Source organism: Babylonia areolata, chromosome 1, assembly GCF_041734735.1.
Source record: "Babylonia areolata isolate BAREFJ2019XMU chromosome 1, ASM4173473v1, whole genome shotgun sequence".
NCBI classification, from domain to species: Eukaryota; Metazoa; Mollusca; class Gastropoda; order Neogastropoda; family Buccinidae; genus Babylonia; species Babylonia areolata.
Window position 1 is genome coordinate 22,361,505 of NC_134876.1, and position 7,500 is coordinate 22,369,004.

Below are 7,500 nucleotides of genomic sequence, written 5' to 3' on the forward strand. Positions count from 1 at the left end.
GACAGACAGCTGCCTTTTGGCGCTCATCATTCGTTTCCTGTGTCGTTCAAACACATTTCAGTCACGAACACATACACATTAATACAGACAGTTAATAATCCACGTGCATGACCGTTTTGTTTATTTACCCCGCCATGTTTATCTTCTCCTTTTTTCGGGGTCGTGCAGCTGAATATTGTGAGCAAGTTCATTTATTTGCCTCATAGAAATTCCTTGGTGTAGACAGGCATTGGGTTCGGTTAGTTTAGTTCAGTTACTCTACGAGGTGTCGCAGAGTTCGGACAAATCCATATAAGCTACACCACATCTTGCTAAGCAGATGCCTGACCAGCAGCATAACCCAACGCGCTTAGTCAGACGCTGAGATAAAGAGTGATGCATAAACAAATAAATAGATCAAATTAATGAATAAATAAATTAAACCAAATAGATAAAACTATTCTAAAATAATAAGGAAGCAAACAGATAAAGAAATGAAATGAAACGGATGGGTAAAAATCACACAAAACATTAAGGCATTGATCATAATATACTTCGTGAAGAAACGAACAGATATCAAATTATAATAAATTCTACCGGTAATTGTATTCGTTACTGAATAGATCTAACACAGATGGAAGCATACAGACAAACTGCCAAGGAAAGCATTGCCAAGGAAAATCGACATGAGTGACAGATGTTATAAAATGTTGTTGTTTTTTTCAGTTGGATTTGGATTTGTTTGTACAAATCAAAGTGTTAACACAGTTACAGATCTTTTTAAGAGATTTTGAAAAAAAAAGAAGACCGATTGATTGTTTGATTGATTTATTGTAGACAGCAAAACTGGAATGAACATGTGCAAATTGGTGAACGGATTGATATGCGTCGTACTTTTAGTAGCTGTTTGCATTGTATGGAGTCTTACTTACAGATAAATATAGACAGACATTTAATGTCCACAATGAACAGATTTCGTTTTGGAATATTTGATGTAAACGTTCATGCTTATCGATACAAAAAAAAAATCACACAGATTATAATTTATATCCATAATGTATAGAAACACGAGAAGGTTAAACCAATGCAATCGCTTCTCTGTTGTCTATTTTTAGAGTTTGTTAGAAACAAATATATTGCCCCAAAGTGGACTAAAAACTCACATGTCTTTAGATTTAGATTATTGATGTCCTGTAAGAATTCTGATACTGTCACTTGTGTCTGTATCTGTACAATGCGTATAAAAAAGGGGAAGTTGATTTGACATGATATTTGCTTTAAAAAGACAGGATTTAATTTGTTTGTACACACACCTTCACAAGGAGCAAAGGCCTTTGCTCAATAAAATTTATATTTCGTATTCGTATTCGTGCTCTCTCTCTCTGTGTCTCTCTGTTTCTGTCTCTGTCTCTCTCTCTTAGCCGCAGAAGAAAAGTCTCAATAATATTTCAAATAATGCATGATGTTTTTCGTTACACTGTGCACTCCTATTCTTATGGGCCAGAGGCCTGACAATTAAAACATTTGTTTTTACTTTGACCTCCAGCTCTCTCTCTCTCTCTCTCTCTCTCTCTCTCTCTCTCTGTGCGTTTCTCCATCTCTCTGTCTATGTGGTCAAATGTATATAATGATCCTCTCTTTTTTTTTTAATAGCATGCAGGTCAGTTACTGCCTAAAAAGCTTTTATTTTAGGCTCTGTCAGTATAAAAATGTTAATAAATCATCGTATAGACCTACATCTTCACAATCGGTACGATCTACAAAGACACATCCTATAACTACGTGACTCTCTGCCAGACGGCACAATTTGGCCGTAATAGCACTGGCGGTTCTCCAAAACAACATCATCACCTGGCTGGAGGCATGCCACGGAAAGTGTGAACTCTTACACAATTGAGATTGTTAACCCATTGTCAACAGCGGCTTTAGTCTGGCTGGCTGTCCTAACAACCTCTCTGTTTCTGTCTGTCTGTTTGTTTCTCTGTCTGTCTGTCTGTCTGTCTCTCAGGTGGGCTGGGTGGAAATAGCATGTACCATTGCTTACCTCATTACCCTGGTGAAATAAAATTTTGTTCGTTCATTCGTTCTCTCCCTCTCTCTCTGTATCTCTCTCCCCCTCTCTATCGCCCCTCTCTCTCTCTCCCCCTCTTTCTCTCCCTCTCCCCCTCTCTCTTTCTTTCTCCCACCCCCCCTCTCTCTCTCCCTCTCTCTCTCCCTCTCTCTCTTTCCACCCCCTCTCTCTCCCCCTCTCTCCCTCTCCATCACGCCCCTCTCTCTCTCCCTCTCCCCCCTCTCTCTTTCTCCCTCCCCTCTCTCTCTCCCTCTCCATCTCCCCCCTCTCTCTCCCTCCCCCCCCTCCCTCTCTCTCTCTCTTCATTTTCTGACATTTCTATTTTACCTTGGTCTCCCTCCCCATCTATGTCTATCTCTCATCTCCCCTCTCTCATTGTTTAGTATTTTCCCGTGTGTGTGTGTGTGTGTGTGTGTGTGTGTGTGTGTGAGTAAGTGAGTCAGTGAGTCAGTGAGAGTGTGTGTGTGTGTGTGTGTGTGTGTGTGTGTGTGTGTGTGTGCGTGCGTTTGAGAGAGAGAGAGAGAGAGAGAGAGAGAGAGAGAGAGAGAGAGTAAACACAGTCGTTATAATAATTGCATTGTTTACAAGTTCTGATGGGCATTTTCACCCTGAGCGAGAACAACAACAAAGTTAAAGAAAACAATCCCCACCTTACCCCCCCAAAAAACCCCACAAAAACAAACTTGGTCACACACACACACACACACACACACACACACACACACATATATATATATATATATATATATATATATGGAAAAAATCCACAGTTTAAGAAAAAGGGAGCATACACCCACCCACACACCTTTGTGTCCGTTAGGTTGCGATGGAGAGGGTACACAAAAAATACAGGAATACTTCATTATCTCAATAAGAGAAATACCCTTGTGGCGTAGATCGCATAAACAATGTAGGAAAAATCACACTTATTCAACATATATACATAAAGAAAAAGACATAAAATGCTCTAGATGTCAACCTTGGGCAAACCATGCATACAATCAATAAGCACAGTAGACAACAACAAATACAACAACAACAACAACAGCAACAGAAACCCTTAAAAGGTAACTTGGAGTATATTCAATTCCAATATTACATACATCATCACAGCAATGCACGTGCAAAATTTGATTCTTGTTGCATAATAGCTGAATTGAGGGGTAAGGGGGTCAGTAATGGCTTTAAGCTCAGGCCAATCCCCTTCCAATTGTAATACTAACAAACACCTTGATTCAACCCGTAGAAAGAGGGAGGGGAGGGGGAGGGTTGGGGTGGGGATAGGGAAGGGGGGGGCGTTGGGGTCCAGCGGGGGGGAGGGGGGCGGGGGGGGGGGGGGGGGGGAGTTACAGGCTGTTACACCGGAATGTGTGAAAGGAGGCCATTAATTTCAGTTTCAGTCTCTCAAGGAAGCGTCACTGCGTTCGCGGACAAAAATCCATATCCACTACACAATGCCTGCAAAGCAATGTCTGACTGGGGGCAACATAAGTTAATTTAACTCTCTCCATACGAACGGCGAAAGAGACGACGTTAACAACGTTTCACCCCCAATTACCATCATCAAAATATTGCAAGCGGAAGGCTCTTATACTGAAGAGGTGAATGTTGACAAAGAATACCACAATTCTGACGACGGAAGCTAAAGGTTGGGTCATTCAGGACACCCACTGGACATCCGAGGGGTCTGTGTAGAGGAGAAGAAAGGACTGGCCGTACTGAGTGAGTTAACGCGCCAAGTGATGGCTTGAGTTACACGCATATTTTATAATTTTATTACCTATCACAGTGGATTTCTGCAACAGAAGCTTGCCTGGGGCCAATACTTATGTTCGCATGGGTGTCCTTCTTCTTTTTTTTCCCCCAGTGTTCCAAGTGCGTGTTCACACAGTCATGGGACCTCGGTTTATCAACCATCTCATCGGAACGACTACACGCTCAGTTTGATTCACCAGACAAACTTGGGAGAAAGGTCGAGACCGGGATTCGAACCTAGACACCGTATTAGTAGATAAGTGTCTTAACCACTCTGCCATCTTAAATTCGTTAACACTATGTACACGCTCCCGTTTGACAGATTGAACGAAGGATTACAGGAGCAGAAAACAAACAAACAAACAAACAACAACTCGTAGAAACAAATCGTGTTGCTGATGATTTGGAATGTACAATATTTTATGCGTATTTGTGTTTGTTTTGCTTTTAAGATAATACAATGTTTCTATGTCAATGCGAGTATTGTTTGTTTGTTTTTTTTTTTTTTTTAAAGAGATCATCTTCAGGAGACGAGAACCGCCATGAACAGTTTCATTTTCAGTTCAATGGGTGTTTCAAAGCGTGCTGACTGTTCCATATACGCCGCACCACACCTGCGTTTAAAACAGAAAAAAAAAGAAAGGAGGAAAAGGAGCAGACGCCTGACAACAGTACTGCATTGAGAACCTTCCCCAGGTTTGTGTCAACCATGTACATGTGTCATCAACAATGAATGAATAAATTGATCCGTCAATAAATCACTAACTAACCAACCATCGAACCAACCAACTAACCAACCAACCAGCCAGATAACCAAACAGCTAACCAACCAGCCTACCAACCAACCAACCAACCAACCAACCAGCTAACTAACGAACGGATGAACGAAAGAACGAATGAACTAACTAACTAACTAACTAAACAACCAAACAGCCAACCAACTACCTAACTGACTAACCAGCAAACCAACTGACTGACTAACTAACTAACTAACCAGCCAACCAACTAACTAACCAACTAACTAACTAAACTTAATGGAAGTCTCCTGGTTCGCACCGCTTTACCCAATCATTGACACCTATACTGACGTTGCGGAAGAGTATACTGATATACCTTCCGCAAACCGGCCCCCGCCCCACCCCAACAGCCCCCACCCCATCCCACCCCACCCCACCCCACCCCACACCCTGCACCTCCTCCCAGACAAACTGACGTCACCGTGACATAACCCAACGTCTGAATCCCTGGCAGTGACGTTGTTAGCAGTGTGTAAATCCTGCTAAATCACTGTCTGAACTCGCACTGGCTCTTCCCACTGTCTCCCCTTGAAGAGTTTTTTCTCTCACTGTCTGAGTGTGCAAAGTCTGTTTGTCTGTCTGCCTGTGTGTCTGTATGTTTGTCTCTCCCTCTCTTTCTCTATCGTTCTTTCTTTCTGTCGGTCTGCGCCTTCTCTCCTTGTTCTTTTGATCTATTTCTTTGTGTTTTTTTTCTTGTTCTTGTTCATCACCATCATCATCATTATTATCATCATCATCATCATCTTCTTCTTCTTCTTCCGTCAATTCCTTCTTTTTCTCTTTTTTTTCTTTTCTTTGAACAAATCAGCAAGAAACTACCACTGAAGACTGACAATAAATCTGGTCATATACAAAGATAATAAAAAAGGATGTTCTCTGGCACTCCGACCTGCACATCAGACTGGGTGGGTTCCTGACGAGCGAGACAGCTGTCATAGTAGGGGCAGTTCTGTTGCACAGCAGACAGCAGACAGCAGACAGACAGCAGACAGCATCATACGCACATTCAGGAGGGTCACAAACTGAGGTCTCTCTCATATTAATTATAGCAAACGATCCGTCTAATGCCGCGCATGTCTGAGCTGCGTGTGAGAATTGTCATTGCTGTGTTGACTTTTCTGATGGAAGACTTACGATGACTTAGTTAGTTAGTTTGTTTGTTTGTTTGTTTGTTTTCCTCCTTCTTCTTCTTTTTTGTCGATCGTCCAGCTGTACAAATGTCTCTGTCTCTCCTATGTCTTTGCCTGTGTCTGTCTGTCTGTCTGTCTGTCTCTGTCCGTGTCTGTCTCTTTTTGTGCTGGTTATTTTTTGTTTTGTTTTGGTGTTGTTGTTGTTGTTTTGTGTTGTTTTCTTTGCGAAGGGCTTGGACTAATTTCAAATTGGTTGTTTTGAAGAAAAAGAAGCCGGGGTGAGAGAGAGAGAGAGACAGTGAGAGAGAGAGAGAGAGAGAGAGAGAAAGAGAAATGGGGAGACAGAGAGAGAGATAGAGAGAGAGGGGGAGACAGAGAGAGAGAGAAATAGAGAGAGGGAGGGAGACAAAGAGATGGATATATAGACAGATAGATAGAGAGAGAGAGAGAGAGAGAGAGAGAGAGAGAGAGGGAGATACATAGATAGATAGAGAGTGGCACACACACAGGAAGAGATACATAGATATATAGAGACAGAAAGATAGATAGATAGATAGGTAGATAGAGAGAGAGAGAGAGAGAGAGAAGAGAGAGAGAGAGAGAGAGATTCGAACCCGGGACCCTCAGATTGAAGTCCAACGCTTTAACCACTCGGCTATCGCGCACGTCAAACGAGTAAGGCAGACAGAGACAGGTGGACAGGGAGGTAATTCAGATGAGACGATAAACCGAGGTCCCGTGTGCAGCATGCACTTAGCGCACGTAAAAGTGGCAAAATTCTGTAGAAAAATCCACATCGATAGGAAAAACAAATAATACTGCATGCAGGAAAAAATACAAAAAAAAAAAGGGTGGCGCTGTAGTGTAGCGACGCGCTCTCCATGGGGAGAGCAGCCCGAATTTCACATAGAGAAATCTGTTGTGATAAAAAGAAATACAAAATACAAATACAAAAACTATTGTCCATGGTGGGGCTTTCAGCCTGCAAACATTGGATGCACGTTAACAAGGGGGTCCAAGAAGACAGAGAAATAACAAAAAATTATAAATTGGTACTGATTTATTTTTCTCTGTATTTCAGTGAATAAGATCCATTGATGGAAAGTCGATATCAGCAATTTGCAAATGTTGCTTAACTTTAACTCATACAACGCTTCAGACAGGTCACTCCCAATGCATTGGTCTGATTTTTTTTTTCTCTCTCTCTCCATTCTTCACGCACACACGCATGCACACGTATACGCATGCACAGGCACAGACACAGACCGGCAGACAGGCATAAAGACAGACAGACAGACAGATACACATACACGCACACGCACGCACGCATTCACTCCCCCTCCACAATACACACACACAGCCACCCATCTACCCACTCTTAACACACACACACACACACACACACACATACATACACACACACAGAACACACACAACACACATAGAGCTACACCCGTTCTGTTCGATATTTCAGTAAAGCGTTCCTAGGAGTTCGCCGAACGCCCAATGAAGGCTGTCACAGAGAGCGAGCTTTTCCATTGCATTGAAATTGAAGTTTGGATTTCTATTACTGCGCGTGCGGTTTGCACGACAATGCAATCCTGTTGAGGTCGAAGGTTTAACTCTCTCCATACGAACGGCGAAAGAGACGACGTTAACAGCGTTTCACCCCAATTTCCATCATCAAAATATTGCAAGAGGAAGGCTCTTATACTGAAGAGGTGAATGTTGACAAAGAATACCACAATTCTTACGACGGAAGCTAAAG

At 42.3% G+C, this 7,500-nt stretch overlaps 1 protein-coding gene across 5 annotated transcripts in view; it reads right to left on the minus strand.

Annotated features, from left to right (window-relative positions):
• The window catches only part of LOC143280886 (uncharacterized), a 313,523-nt gene that overhangs the window by 104,520 nt on the left and 201,503 nt on the right, over positions 1–7,500 (minus strand). The gene's annotated exons all lie outside the window — the stretch shown is intronic.